Source organism: Aegilops tauschii, chromosome 5, assembly GCF_002575655.3.
Source record: "Aegilops tauschii subsp. strangulata cultivar AL8/78 chromosome 5, Aet v6.0, whole genome shotgun sequence".
Classification (NCBI taxonomy): Eukaryota; Viridiplantae; Streptophyta; class Magnoliopsida; order Poales; family Poaceae; genus Aegilops; species Aegilops tauschii.
In genome coordinates this window covers 519,558,656-519,575,181 of record NC_053039.3, presented here as the reverse complement: position 1 = coordinate 519,575,181, position 16,526 = coordinate 519,558,656, and the positions used below count along the sequence as shown (strand labels likewise).

Sequence of the window (16,526 nt, the reverse complement as noted above, 5' to 3'; positions counted from 1 at the left end):
TATAACCATCAAAGATCGTTGAAGTAGCTAATTCCTCTAAATAGGAGGCGTTGAGAACAAAGAAATTATTGGAGCTATCGTTTTCCTCTAGCATTAATAGAATTCATTGGTGTTAAGAAAAACCTCTTGTGGGAAGGTTGGCTAGAGATTTCTTGGAAAAATACCAGCCCCTTTCGGTTCATAATGAGACGGGACTAATTCTATTTTGATTCTATAGATTATTTCGCTTAGTACTATTATGTACAGAAGGGAGGAGCCGTATGAGATGAAAACCTCATGTACGGTTTTGGAACGGAGATTTTTTGAATAGAATGAACGACCGTAACGGATGTTGGCTCAATCCGAAAGAAATTATGCGGAAGCTTTGCAAAATTATTATGAAGCTACGCGACTAGAAATCAATCCCTATGATCGAAGTTATATACTCTATAACATAGGCCTTATACACACAAGCAATGGAGAGCATACAAAGGCTTTGGAATATTATTTCCGGGCACTAGAACGAAACCCCTTCTTACCGCAAGCTTTTAATAATATGGCCGTGATCTGTCATTACGTGCGACTATCTCCACTATAGAAAGAAAAAAAAGAGAGGATCAAATTTTCTAGTAAATACTAGAAAAAAGGGCTTTCTACATAGGGATCGTAAAAACAACGATTTTTCCCTATCAGCTGTAGGAAGGAAGGACACTTCACGAGAATCAAAAAACGAAGAAAGTATGGCCTATACTACTACTCTATGGATAAAGTTTCTCAAATTGATAGAGAAAGCACCGTAAAGATCAATTAGTGAGCGACTGGGTCGATACAACTAAAAAAAACTGCTTACTTATCCCATGATATGGGGCAAAATTTAGGAATCCGCTTATGTAATAGAGCCGATCCACTAAGGGATTAAGTAGCGGTGTAGTATCAGATCCCAAAGATAGTAAGTTCTTTTTTCTTTCTTATGGAAAAAAGTCTTTTTCAAGGATTCTATAGAGATTTCATATATGAAAACGGGATAGTTACCTTTCAGAAAATTTGAACGAAGGCTCTATATCTATCTATGCTTCATTCTTCTGAAGGTGGGAAAAAAGATCAAACTGATTATTGATAAAAATTAGGGTTTGAAACTTAGGTAATTAATTTCTTCTGCTTAACCCAAGAACAAATTGGATCGATTTTTGATAAATCGAATTCAGTTAAGATAGGGGAAATTCAGATAGCAATTTCTGAGCCGTATGAGGTAGGAAACTCTCAAGTACGGTTCTAAGGGAAGGAACTTCCTATTCCGACCGAGGAGAACAGGCCATTCTACAGGGTGATTCGGAAATTGCGGAAGCTTGGTTTGATCAAGCTGCTGAATATTGGAAACAAGCTATAGCGCTTACTCCGGGAAATTATATTGAAGCACAGAACTGGTTGAAGATTACGAAGCGCTTTGAATTTGAATAAGACCATGCTCCTTCTTTTTCATAAAATGGGTGGTTTGGTTGTTGATCCATTAATCAAATAAATTAGGTCGTAAGATCGAATCAAGAATTTCATTATATCCATTTCTTATACCTTCTATTTTATATGATATTTCATAAGAATAAACCATAGGGATAGGGTCTAGAATAGAAGTAATAAACTGAATAAAAAGAGGGGGCAATCTAAATATTGCTAATATATTAGGACCATCTTATTAATAATTCTAATGAGTTATCTTGGAATTTAGAATAAAATAAAAAAACCCTATATTATGCTCAAGGAAAGTAGATATAGATAGGAGCTTATGCCCTCAAAAAAAAAATACACTAGTTTCTTAAATTAAAAATAAAAAAGATTTTTTTCTTACGTCGAGAAATATTTGTTTTTCAAGATAAACAATGTCCGTTAGGCACCTAATCTTTATGTCATAATAGACCCGAACACTTGCCTCGGATTGACTTCAATATATAATTGCTCCAGTGAATAACTAAAAAAAAATAGAAGGATGGTAGATAGTAAAGAAAAGAACTAATCACAATATCTATCTTTCAAAATCTATCTTTCAAAATCTATCTTTCAAAATCTATCTTTCAAAATATATATCTTTCAAAGATTCACTAAAAAGACAGTTGGCGGGTCTCTTTGTATGTCTTGTCCGGAAAGAGGAGGACTTAATGATTATTCGTTCGCCGGAACCAGAAGTAAAAATTGTTGTGGATAGGGATCCTGTAAAAACATCTTTTGAGGAATGGGCCAGACCCGGCCATTTCTCAAGAACACTAGCTAAGGGCCCTGATACTACCACTTGGATCTGGAACCTACATGCTGATGCTCATGATTTCGATAGTCATACTGGTGATTTGGAGGAGATTTCTCGAAAAGTCTTTAGTGCTCATTTCGGGCAACTTTCCATTATCTTTCTTTGGTTGAGTGGCATGTACTTTCATGGCGCCCGTTTTTCCAATTATGAAGCATGGCTAAGTGATCCTACTCACATTGGACCCAGTGCTCAGGTAGTTTGGCCTATAGTAGGGCAAGAAATATTGAATGGTGATGTAGGCGGGGGTTTCCGAGGAATCCAAATAACCTCTGGTTTTTTTCAGCTTTGGCGAGCATCTGGAATAACTAGTGAATTACAACTCTATTGTACTGCAATTGGTGCATTGATTTTTGCAGCGTTAATGCTTTTTGCTGGTTGGTTCCATTATCACAAAGCCGCTCCCAAATTGGCCTGGTTCCAAGATGTAGAATCCATGTTGAATCACCACTTAGCGGGATTATTAGGACTTGGGTCTCTTTCTTGGGCGGGGCACCAAATTCATGTATCTTTACCAATTAACCAATTTCTTGACGCTGGGGTGGATCCTAAAGAGATACCACTTCCTCATGAATTTATCTTGAATCGGGACCTTTTGGCTCAACTTTATCCTAGTTTTGCCGAAGGAGCAACCCCTTTTTTCACTTTAAATTGGTCCAAATACGCAGAATTTCTGACTTTTCGCGGAGGACTAGATCCAGTAACCGGTGGTCTCTGGCTGACCGATATTGCGCACCATCATTTAGCTATTTCTATTCTTTTCCTAATCGCAGGTCATATGTATAGGACCAATTGGGGTATTGGCCATGGACTTAAAGATATTTTGGAGGCTCACAAGGGCCCATTTACAGGACAAGGCCATAAGGGTCTTTATGAAATCTTAACAACGTCATGGCATGCTCAATTATCTCTTAACCTAGCTATGCTAGGCTCTACAACCATTGTTGTAGCTCATCATATGTATTCTATGCCTCCCTATCCATACCTAGCTACTGACTATGGTACACAACTTTCCTTGTTCACACACCACATGTGGATTGGCGGATTTCTAATAGTCGGTGCTGCTGCACATGCAGCAATTTTTATGGTAAGAGACTATGATCCAACTACTCGATACAACGATCTATTAGATCGCGTCCTTAGACACCGCGATGCAATCATATCCCACCTTAACTGGGTATGTATATTTCTAGGTTTTCACAGTTTTGGCTTGTACATTCATAATGATACCATGAGTGCTTTAGGCCGTCCACAAGATATGTTTTCGGATACTGCCATACAATTACAACCTATCTTTGCTCAATGGGTACAAAATATCCATGCTACTGCGCCTGGCGTAACAGCTCCTGGTGCAACAACAAGTACTAGCTTAACGTGGGGAGGCGGCGAGTTAGTAGCAGTAGGTGGCAAAGTGGCTTTGTTACCTATTCCATTAGGAACCGCAGATTTTTTAGTCCATCACATTCATGCATTTACCATACATGTGACTGTATTAATACTTTTGAAAGGTGTTTTATTTGCTCGGAGTTCCCGTTTGATACCCGATAAAGCAAATCTAGGTTTTCGCTTTCCTTGCGATGGGCCTGGCCGAGGGGGAACATGTCAAGTATCCGCCTGGGATCATGTTTTCTTAGGTTTATTCTGGATGTACAATGCAATTTCGGTAGTCATTTTCCATTTCAGTTGGAAAATGCAGTCGGATGTTTGGGGTACTATAAGTGATCAAGGGGTGGTAACTCATATTACAGGGGGAAACTTTGCACAGAGTTCCATTACGATTAATGGGTGGCTTCGAGATTTCTTGTGGGCACAGGCATCACAAGTCATTCAGTCTTATGGTTCTTCATTATCTGCATATGGTCTTTTTTTCTTAGGTGCTCATTTTGTCTGGGCCTTCAGTTTAATGTTTTTATTCAGCGGCCGTGGTTATTGGCAAGAACTCATTGAATCTATCGTTTGGGCTCATAACAAATTAAAAGTTGCTCCTGCTACTCAGCCTAGAGCCTTGAGCATTATACAAGGACGCGCTGTAGGAGTAACCCATTACCTTCTGGGTGGAATTGCCACGACATGGGCATTCTTCTTAGCGAGAATTATTGCAGTAGGATAGTGGCTAGGAGGATTTGAAAGGCATTATGGAATTAAGATTTCCCAGGTTTAGCCAAGGCTTAGCCTAGGACCCCACTACTCGTCGTATTTGGTTTGGTATTGCTACCGCACATGATTTCGAAAGTCATGATGATATTACTGAAGAACGTCTTTATCAGAACATTTTTGCCTCACACTTTGGGCAATTAGCAATAATCTTTCTATGGACGTCCGGAAATCTGTTTCATGTAGCTTGGCAAGGAAATTTTGAATCATGGATACAGGATCCTTTACACGTAAGACCTATTGCTCATGCGATTTGGGATCCTCATTTTGGTCAACCCGCTGTGGAAGCCTTTACTCGAGGAGGTGCTGCTGGTCCAGTGAATATTGCTTATTCTGGAGTTTATCAGTGGTGGTATACAATAGGATTATGCACCAATGAGGATCTTTATACTGGAGCTCTTTTTTTATTATTTCTTTCTACGCTGTCCTTAATAGCGGGTTGGTTACATCTACAACCCAAATGGAAACCAAGCCTTTCGTGGTTCAAAAATGCGGAATCTCGTCTCAATCATCATTTGTCAGGACTTTTCGGGGTAAGTTCTTTGGCTTGGACAGGACATTTAGTTCATGTTGCTATTCCCGCATCCAGGGGGGAGTACGTTCGATGGAATAATTTCTTAGATGTATTACCCTATCCCCAGGGGTTGGGACCCCTTTTGACGGGTCAATGGAATCTTTATGCCCAAAACCCTGATTCGAGTAATCATTTATTTGGTACCGCTCAAGGAGCGGGAACTGCCATTCTAACTCTTCTTGGGGGATTCCATCCACAAACGCAAAGTTTGTGGCTGACCGATATGGCTCACCATCATTTAGCTATTGCATTTATTTTTCTCATTGCCGGTCACATGTATCGAACTAACTTCGGAATTGGGCACAGTATTAAAGATCTTTTAGAAGCGCATACTCCTCCGGGGGGTCGATTAGGGCGTGGGCATAAGGGCCTTTATGACACAATCAACAATTCGATTCATTTTCAGTTAGGTCTTGCTCTAGCTTCTTTAGGGGTTATTACTTCCTTAGTAGCTCAACATATGTACTCTTTACCTCCTTATGCATTCATAGCACAAGACTTTACTACTCAAGCTGCTTTATATACTCATCACCAATATATTGCAGGGTTCATCATGACAGGGGCTTTTGCTCATGGAGCTATTTTTTTCATTAGGGATTACAATCCGGAACAGAATGAGGATAATGTATTGGCAAGAATGTTAGACCATAAAGAAGCTATCATATCTCATTTAAGTTGGGCTAGCCTCTTTCTAGGATTCCATACCTTGGGCCTTTATGTTCATAACGACGTCATGCTTGCTTTTGGTACTCCAGAAAAGCAAATCTTGATCGAACCTATATTTGCCCAATGGATACAATCTGCTCATGGCAAGATGACATATGGGTTCGATATACTCTTATCTTCAACGAATGGCCCCGCTTTCAATGCGGGTCGAAGCCTATGGTTGCCCGGATGGTTGAATGCTGTTAATGAGAATAGTAATTCGCTTTTCTTAACAATAGGACCTGGGGATTTCTTGGTTCATCATGCTATTGCTCTAGGTTTGCATACAACTACATTGATTTTAGTAAAGGGCGCTTTAGATGCACGCGGTTCCAAATTAATGCCAGATAAAAAGGATTTTGGATATAGTTTTCCTTGTGACGGCCCAGGGCGCGGCGGTACTTGTGATATTTCTGCTTGGGACGCATTTTATTTGGCAGTTTTCTGGATGTTAAATACCATTGGGTGGGTTACTTTTTATTGGCATTGGAAACATATCACATTATGGCAGGGCAACGTTTCACAATTTAATGAATCCTCCACTTATTTGATGGGATGGTTAAGAGATTACCTATGGTTAAACTCTTCACAACTTATCAATGGATATAATCCTTTTGGGATGAATAGTTTATCGGTATGGGCGTGGATGTTCTTATTTGGACATCTTGTTTGGGCTACTGGATTTATGTTCTTAATTTCCTGGCGGGGGTATTGGCAGGAATTAATTGAGACTTTAGCATGGGCTCATGAACGCACACCTTTAGCTAATTTAATTCGCTGGAGAGATAAGCCCGTGGCTCTTTCCATTGTGCAAGCAAGATTGGTTGGATTAGCTCACTTTTCCGTGGGTTATATATTCACTTATGCAGCTTTCTTGATTGCCTCAACATCAGGCAAGTTTGGTTAATTTAGTTTGTTTTTTTGTACTGTATCAGCACCTAGTTCATTACTCTTGATAGAGAGGGAGGATCTGCCTTTTTAGATTTCTTTTTCTATTTATTTTTCCATCTAGGATTAGAACCGTATACTTGGTAATAATAGCAACGACACATTATGGCAAAAAAAAGTTTGATTCAGAGGGAGAAGAAGCGGCAGAAATTAGAACAGAAATATCATTTGATTCGTCAATCTTTAAAAAAAAAGATAAGAAGCAAAGTTTCTCCCTTGAGTTTGAGTGAAAAAACGAAAATGCGAGAAAAATTGCAATCCCTACCGCGTAATAGTGCACCTACACGCCTTCATCGACGTTGTTTTTTGACCGGAAGACCTAGAGCTAACTATCGACATTTTGGGCTATCCGGACACGTACTTCGAGAAATGGTTTATGAGTGTTTGTTACCGGGTGCAACAAGATCCAGTTGGTAAGGATAAAATACCCTTTCGTATTTGTATGGATTTCTGGAATTGATAATCATAGAGGAGCCCTCTTTACCATTCTGTATAAATGGACTATTCTATTTGTATAGATATTGGTAGAGGGGCGTATCCAACCCTCTTTTATCCACTAGTTACCCCTCTTTAGTTTAAGAGTATAGAGCAGTTTGGTAGCTCATAAGGCTCATAACCTTGGGGTTGCGGGTTCGATTCCCACTACCGGCTCCATACTCCTTCTTTATGATATATGCATGATATAATATATACATCATGCATTTGTATCTGGATTTTTTGATTTCCTAAAAGAGTTTTGGTCTAACAGTTTTTTCTCGGAAGAAGCAAAAAAATAAAAGAAAGAATAAAATATGAAAGAAAAGCGTCCATTGTCTAATGGATAGGACAGAGGTCTTCTAAACCTTTGGTATAGGTTCAAATCCTATTGGACGCAATCTTATTTCTATCTATTCTTTAAATAACTATACTAAACTAAAAACAAAGAAAACTTTTTTGCATGATTCAAATGAAAAATCTTTCTCAACGATTCCTATTCTACTAACAAGAGTAGACATGCAAAATTTATTTGTTACTGAAGAGAAAACCGTTCCAGCTGTTCCTGAAGAGCTTCCTTCAAAAGGATTTCCGCTTGCTCGGTGAATGTCTTGCTAGAAGATATAATTTCTTGGAATTGAGGTTTAGTATCTTTTAGATGTTTACGTAACTCATCCAGAAATTTATTTACCTGTTCAATTTCTAACGAATCAAGATATCCTCTTGTTCCGGTATAAATAGTAGCTATCTGCTCTTCCACTGGGAGAGGATTTGCCTGGGATTGTTTAAGCAATTCCCTTAATCATCGACCCCTTGCCAATTGATTCTGACTTGTTTTATCGAGAGCAGAGGCGAATTGTGCAAAGGCTTGTAACTCTGCGAATTGCGCTAGTTCCAATTTTGATTTGCCAGCTACTTGTTTCATGGCTTTAATTTGAGCCGCGGATCCTACTCTGGAAACAGAAATACCCACATTAATAGCGGGTCGAATTCCGGCATTGAATAGATCCGCAGATAAGAATATTTTTCCATCTGTAATGGAGATTACATTAGTAGGAATATAGGCGGAAACGTCTCCAGATTGAGTCTCAACTATTGGTAAAGCGGTCATACTTCCTTCGCCTAAAAGAGAATTTAATTTAGCGGCTCTTTCTAAAAGGCGTGAATGCAAATAAAAAACATCCCCTGGATAAGCCTCACGGCCGGGAGGTCTTCTTAATAGAAGGGACATTTGGCGATAAGCTTGTGCCTGTTTGGAGAGATCATCATAAATTATTAAAGTATGCCGTTCGCGGTACATAAAATACTCAGCCAGGGCTGCTCCCGTATAAGGAGCGAGGTATTGTAATGCCCCCTCCTCATGGAAAGTAGTTACTACTTGAGCTACGGAGGATGCTCTTTGACCGATAGCTACATAAACACATATTACACCTTGCCCTTTTTGATTGAGAATTGTATCTGTGGCTACTGCTGTTTTGCCAGTCTGTCTGTCCCCAATAATTAACTCTCGCTGACCGCGCCCTATAGGGATCATCGAATCGATAGCAATAAGCCCTGTTTGAAGAGGTTCGTATACGGAACGCCTGGAAATTATACTTGGAGCAGGAGATTCAATTAAGCGAGATTCGGAAGCTATAATTTCGCCTTTCCCATCAATAGGTTTAGCCAGAGCATTTACAACACGACCCAAGTAAGCCTCACTCACGGGTATCTGAGCAATTCTTCCTGTTGCTTTTACAAAACTTCCCTCTTGTATCATCAACCCATCGCCCATTAATACAATCCCAACATTTTTGGATTCCAAATTCAGAGCAATACCCCTAGTACCTTCTGCAAATTCGACTAATTCACCTGACATTATTTCACCAAGACCTATAATACGAGCAATCCCATCCCCCACTTGAACTACGCGACCTATATTCTCAATCCCTACTTTCCTATTATATTGTTCAATACGTTCGCGGAGAATTTTATGAATTTCGTCGACTCGAAGGGTTGCCATTAGTGTTTCTTGACTCTTTTTTCGGAAGCAAGGGGAAAAATAATGCCTAAATTCTAAACGAAAGTAGAAGTTCAAGGCCTAATTAATTTAATTATCTCTTCCATTCCAGGGACCCGAGAATGCCAATATTAGCACGAATCGTACGGAAATGTAACTCGGTATTCAAACAACTATTCAGAGTTCCTAGAGCTCCTTGTACGGCCTGTTGGAAAACCCGCTGTTGGACCTGATTCATTGCCCTTTGTTTTTCAAAATAAAGGGTTTCGTTTTTAGACTTTTCCAATTGTTCCAAACTAATAGAAGTAGCATTAATCAAATTTGCTTTTTCTCGTTCTATCTCAGAGTATCCATTCATTCGATACTCATCCGCTTCTAGTTCGACTTTCTGTAATCGAATCCGAGCTTTTTCGAGTTGCTCAATGGTCCCTCTACGCAATTCTTCTGAATTTCGAATAGTACTCAAGATCCTCTGTTTTCGATTATCTAATAAATCTTTTAATGAAAGTAGATTATTTTGTAAGTTTACAACTTTTATGATCTCTTCCCGAACCAAACATGAATCTTTCGATTCATTTGGCTCTCACGCTCCTTTTTTTTCTATAGCTATTTCCATATCTTTTTTTAAGTAATGAGCCTATCCTCTATCTTCTTTTTTATGTTTATATTTCAATATACCGAAACCTATATAAGACTAGATAAATATTAAGAGGACTCTTCCGCCTAGATAAAAATATATCATGGTCAGCAAAGTTGTTTCTTTATTTTTATTTGCCCTCTAGTTAATAATTTCAATTTCATTAAGAAAAACTAACTAAATAAATGGAAAATGAAAATTAATAGAATTCTTTTTTTTCTTCAAATCCAAAAAATTTCTCTTTTTTATACATAGGTCGTCGATTCGGCATTGGTTAAAAAAGGGCAGGGTGCCCCCTTTTTTTTCTAGTAAATAGTTCAAACCATTTTATCGATATGAGTGTTCTATATCAGATAAATTTTACATTAGCTATTTCCCGTTTAAATTCGGTACTAATACTAATATAGTTGTAGAAAGAGTACCTCTTTTTGCCTGGACTTCAAGCAGTTTAGCTTTAACCGTGTTAATGGTCTCACATTCTTGGTTTATAGAGAATCAAAGTTGATTTACCAATGAGTCGCGAAATGCTATGGTTCTTCCATATGATTTCTGAATTTATTCAGAAGTAATTCGTCGAGATCGTGCACCCTTTTCTTATTTATCCGAAAAATACTAAAAAATATTATAAAGTGCAGCCGGATAGATCCAATCTATTCTTGAAATAGACAACTCGCACACACTCCCTTTCCAAAAAAAATCAAAACACCAACCACTACAGTTAGATTTATTAGATTTGTTGCTAAAATATCGGTATTAAGCCCGAAACTGCCAGCGGATGGCCAGTGAGCTAAAAAAACGAAAGAATGGGTTACATTTTTCATATGCTCTCCTCTTATAGATAGGACGAACAAAGAACAAAGTTTTTCGATCACTTACTTCGCTCGCCCTTTTTTGATCGGTTTTTTTAATGCAAATAGATTCAATCTAGTAATTTCTTTTAGATTAAGTCTTACGTCTTGTTTGACCGGTGAAAGACTTCCTTTGTTGAAATGTTCTGTTCCCAAAATTCCTAAAATAAAAGGAAAAAACTTTCCACTTTCCTAAACTAAGGACGGGAAATAAGAAGGTGAGCATATCTTCTAAATTAATAATACTCAACTCAGCCCTTCCTAGAATGGGGTATTATCTGTCCCGATAAATAGATAATTCCAGGAGTAATAAATAGGAGTAAATTAAATAAAGTATTGATATAATTGGAATTGCGGAAGCAAATACCAATTTACTAAAAAAAAGAAAAAAGTATCTAATCGAAATCGAAAGAATTTTTTTTTAAGATTAAACAAAAGGGTTCGCAAATAAAAGCGCTAGTGCCACAACTAGTCCATAAATTGTTAAAGCTTCCATAAAAGCTAGACTAAGCAATAAAGTACCTCGTATTTTACCTTCTGCTTCTGGCTGTCTCGCAATACCTTCTATAGCTTGTCCTGCAGCAGTACCTTGACCAACTCCAGGTCCAATAGAAGCAAGCCCTACGGCCAATCCAGCAGCAATAACAGAAGCAGCAGCAATTAGTGGATTCATGGTGAGTAGTTCCTCGTGTCAAAAAAAAGAAATGGTTAAGGATACAATCAACCAATAAATTCTTACTTCTAAGCTCTATTGGGGAGAAGTAAAGTAACTAAAAAGTACAAATTGAAATCAAATTGAAATGATAATGTGAATTGTCCGAACTACATAGAAGGGAATTCCATATCCATATATCGGATTAGATAATGAATCTAACCTAGGAATATATAATATAATATCCTATATATATATACATTTGTTTCTTCTATTTTGTTTGCATATTTTCTCATTTTCTATTGAATCGGATTCTAAAATCATTGCTTAAAGTGGAAACCCGCATAAAAGAGGACTCCACTTATAGACATTAAGGATATTATAGTATAGATCTAGCCTGACTCCACCCTCCTTAATGCATATATACTTTGAAAATTCCATAATATAGTCTATTCTCTCTCCTACAACTCTAGGCTATATATTCATACGCATTTCTAACTATTTTTTTGCAACCAAGCAGATTATCTGGAACCATGCATGAATTGAGCTAAGCTGCAAAAAAAATACTATTTCCAAAAAGAGTCAATTCAATGATGACCCTCCATGGATTCACCTATATAGGCTGCGGCTAATGTTGCAAAAATAAGAGCTTGAATACCGCTTGTAAATAATCCAAGAAACATGACCGGTATAGGGATTACTAAGGGGACTAAAGAAACAAGAACAACAACGACTAATTCATCCGCCAATATATTCCCGAAAAGTCGAAAGCTAAGCGATAATGGTTTTGTGAAATCTTCTAGGATGTTAATTGGTAAAAGGATTGGAGTTGGTTTAATATATTTCTCGAAATAGCTCAATCCTTTTTTGCTAAGACCAGCATAAAAATATGCCGCTGACGTGAGTAAAGCTAAAGCAACAGTAGTATTTATATCATTCGTGGGCGCTGCTAATTCCCCATGGGGTAACTCTATAATTTTCCAAGGTAAAAGAGCACCCGACCAATTCGAAACAAAAATAAAAAGGAACATAGTTCCAATAAAGGGAACCCAGGGACCATATTCTTCTCCAATCTGAGTTTTGCTCAAGTCTCGAATAAACTCAAGGACATATTCAAAAAAATTCTGACCGTCGGTCGGGATGGTTTGTGGATTCCGAACAGCTATGACAACTGAACCTAGCAAGATAGTAATTACGACCCAAGAAGTGATGAGTACTTGGGCATGAATTTGGAAACATTCCCGAAGAGCTATATACTCTTTTTGCTGATCAAGGACGATCACAATGTCTGGCAATCTCGTCATATATTTGATCCCGCCGAGATACCTTTGCAAGGTAGATAATTTTCTCTTCAAGATTGCCACATCTCTTTTTGGGAGATGGTGGAATTTTCCCATTTTTTCTTCTGCTCTTAAGTCTCTAAATTGAGAAAGTCTAGTTTTCGTAATCGACCAATTCGTTAACATACCACTGAACCACTTTTTATTAACATAATGACAACGAGCCCTTATTGCAGCTGATGCTACTAAATCTGTTGCTCTTTTTTTGGTACCAACAATTAAGAAACTTTTTCCCTGACTTGCTGCATCAAAAACTAAATCACAAGCTTCTGATAAAAAACGAGCCGTTCTAGCGAGATTTATAATATGAGTACCTTTACGCTTTGCCGAAATGTAAGGGGCCATTTTAGGATTCCATTTCTTAATACCATGACCAAAATGAACTCCTGCTTCTATCATCTCTTTCAAATTAATGTTCCAATATCTTCTTGTCATTTTTTCCACACTTCCTTTTTTTTAACCCTACCATTCCATTACGGAATTTAGTTCTTTTTGAAGATTAAGAAAGATCCGAAATAGCTTGAAATAAAAAATATTTTTTATGTATCCTTAAATGATATAGGGTTAATGTTAAATGGGGGTTCTTATGTCTCATAAAAATTGTTTGTTACGTCAGAATCTGAAGAAACTAATTCTGTATGGAGAAACAAAAAATCTCTCATTTCCGACGCGAATAGATTTTTTTTTATTTCGAAATAAAGGTTCTTGTCTTGTGGGGAACGATGCACAAATTTTTGGAATCCGGTACCAACAGGTATAATCCCCCCCAGAACTACGTTTTCTTTCAAGCCTTTCAACCAATCAATGCGACCTCGTAGGGCAGCTTTTGCTAAAACTCGAGCAGTTTCTTGAAAACTTGCTTCAGATATGAAACTTTGGGTATTTAGGGAAGCCCTTGTTATTCCCAATAAGATTGCCCGATAATAGATCGATTCATCCAAAGCTCGTCCTGCTCGTTCCGCTCGCAATAGTCCGATTAATTCCCCAGGCGAAAAAACATTAGACATTCCATCTTCGGAAACCCGCACTTTTGATGTTACTTGGCGTATAATAATCTCTATATGTCTATTATGGATCTGTACCCCTTGGGATCGATAAACCTTTTGGATTTTATTAACCAAAGAGATACGACTTTGGGCTATGGTTAGCTCAGCTCCAATCAAGAATCCCCAAGGGACCCCAAGAATTCTTGGTATACGCTCATTCCAATCCTCAATTCTCCTTTCGAGATTCGGGGATAATGAATCAATTGAACGCGCTTCAAAGATTTGTTCCACTTTTGGAAGACCTTGCGTTATGTCACTAGATCTCGATTTTTCATATATAAACGTAACTAACCTATCTCCCTTGTAAAGGATTTCTCCATAATGACCATTAACAGTTGCTCCTGTAGTGGCCAAATAAGGTTTAGCTGCTCTTATAACAAAGGAATTCATATTTACAATGAAAATTTGACCGGATTTTTTTATGTGCGATTTAAATAGACATACATTTTCACAAATAAATTGTCCAAGGTGAATTATTGCCAATGTCTCTTCCCAAGAATCATGATGGACAAAGTGACAATTCAAAAGGAATGGATCCAACATTATGTTACTATCGAAATTACGTCTTAGCACGAGATTACTCTACCACTAATTTAAAAAGCCCTTTATCGGATTTGAACCGATGACTTATGCCTTACCATGGCATTACTCTACCACTGAGTTAAAAGGGCTTTTTATTTAATTCAAAAATTAGCCACTTGGATTTCCCATTATGGGTCTACTGCATAATGTACATATTATATATATAATATATAGAGATAGAGAGAGAGACATTATGTAGAGATTGTATATGTATATATCGATATCTTGAGAGCTCAAAATAAAATTAATAAAAAAAACATACCCTACATAACATATCCAACTCTTCTTGGTTCAGGGTTTTCCGTTTCCGAAGACTAGTAAAATAGGCGGATTCTGGAACCCCAAGGATTCAACGGTATATGGATATGGAAAATATAAGATTTCCGATCCTAGCAGGAAAAGGCGGGGAACAGATACCCAATAGGATATAGGATCCTTGGGAGGAACTTTTGGTAATGGCCTTGATCCTCTATGCTATTTTTTATGTGTTCTTAGTTCTATTGAACTTTTTTCATTCTTTTAAACAAGAATCTAATAAACTAGAATTGAGTCAGTGGAAAAAAAGGAGAGAGAGGAAAGTGTTAAATGGAGAGAGTCGACTAATCAGAGACTTTTAGGATCTTCTTTACATCAGGTAAATCTGTCGGCCCTGTCCGTTTTTTTCTTTAAGTTACGACTCTTTGTTGCTTACTTCTATCAAGCCATAGGGAAAGTCTATGATGAATTTGGAAAACTCATCTCACTCTTACTCTATGGCTCGGACTTAATGGGGGAAGAAAACATCTTCCATAATTTCTTTTTTGTTCAATTCTGGACAAAAAAGAAAAGGAAAAAGGAATTTATAGGGACAGTGTTACCCCCTATATCCCCTAGTTTATATTGTAGGAATAATAAAACAATTTAGCTGTCTGACACACTTACGTCCTTGCAAAGTAAATAATTATTATTGTAGTCGTAACCGTAGAATAGGATCCTAATCAAAATAAATACATTTGGTTCAGGCGCTATTAGCATGGTAAGAAAAGATTTTTTTTACAGACCAGAGGGGCTATCTAAATCCTAAAGTAAAGGCGAGCGATCGAAGTAGAAGTACCAACGGCTCAGTGTCATGAACCTTCTCCATCTGATTCAATAAGGGGGAATTAGCCTTCTTGGGTATACCAAGAAGTTACAAAAGTTGTCCCTGTAAACCAACCCCCTATAGCGAAATAAGCACAAGGAAAGAGCAATAGGCCAGACCATCCTACAAAAACGAAACGGTCCCTTCGTAACCAGTCATCCATAGTATCAAATAGATCATTTTCTTCTTTAGGAATTCTACCAAGGGCTATAGTCATAGTGATCCTCCTATTCAATTACTTCAACCATTTCCGAGCACCTCATATCACTTTCCAAGGCATATGATAGTTTTATTATCTGTGGACGATTTCTTTGTCGTTCAATGCCCTTTTTCAATGGTCTCGAAGAGAGAAATTTCCCATTTTTATCTATGGAGTCACAGTCACAACCGAGGTCGTGGTAAATCCATGAATTTGATTCGATTTGTTTTTCTTATACTATTTGTTTTTCTTATACTATAGAAATAGAAATAAATTGTTTTTCTTATACTATAGAAAGAAATAAACCTTTGAATTCAGCATTATTCCAAGAATCCTATTTCAAAGTCTATCTTTTAAGGGAAAAATGAAAATAAAAGTAACCCTTCTTTTCCCATTCCCTCTCTATTGCATGGGTGGAAGAACTAAAATAGAGGATTCTGAAAAAAAAATGGACCTTCGAAATCCAATTTTATGTGTAGCGCAAAGGAGTTGCGATTTCTTCTTATTCCTATAGAACATCTAGTAACAAGAATATGAAATCGTAAATAGCGAAAAATTCTTGTCTTGCGCGGTCTAAGTCTAAGGAAATAAAAAAATTCGCTTATACAATTTCATCTACATCGAATTTATATATCAGAATAGCGGATAGAGGCATCATTAAAGGAGTCAGGTCTACTTACTTTATGCTTCTTTCCAATTTTATGGTGGATTTGATAAGAACCCTTTTTGCTTTCTTGATAAATAATCGACAAAAAAGCGTTTTTTTATATAACCTGCTTGTTTTATTATAATTATAACAAGTCCTATATGGAAATGCCCGCTAAAGAGAAAATCTATTTGATTGTCTCTCGGCCAATATCGATTTTTAGAAAGAAAAAACAAGAATTTTCTTCTTTTTTTATTAACATTAAGAAAAAAGAATATAATTAAAATGGAATTGGCAATATAATTTTTATAGACTTTTGAAAGAAAAAAA

The 16,526-nt window shown here is 37.3% G+C and overlaps 2 long non-coding RNA genes and 2 other non-coding genes across 6 annotated transcripts in view; 2 read left to right on the top strand and 2 right to left on the bottom strand.

Annotated features, from left to right (window-relative positions):
- Positions 1–16,526, bottom strand: part of LOC141022250 (uncharacterized) — a 55,312-nt gene that overhangs the window by 12,652 nt on the left and 26,134 nt on the right. The window lies entirely within an intron of this gene.
- LOC141022249 (uncharacterized) overlaps positions 1–16,526 on the top strand; it is a 53,958-nt gene that overhangs the window by 12,653 nt on the left and 24,779 nt on the right. The window lies entirely within an intron of this gene.
- TRNAR-UCU (transfer RNA arginine (anticodon UCU)) lies at positions 7,456–7,527 on the top strand. The gene has a single exon. It is a non-coding gene; the product is annotated as a tRNA-Arg (tRNA).
- Positions 14,249–14,320, bottom strand: TRNAT-GGU (transfer RNA threonine (anticodon GGU)). Its single transcript has one exon. It is a non-coding gene; the product is annotated as a tRNA-Thr (tRNA).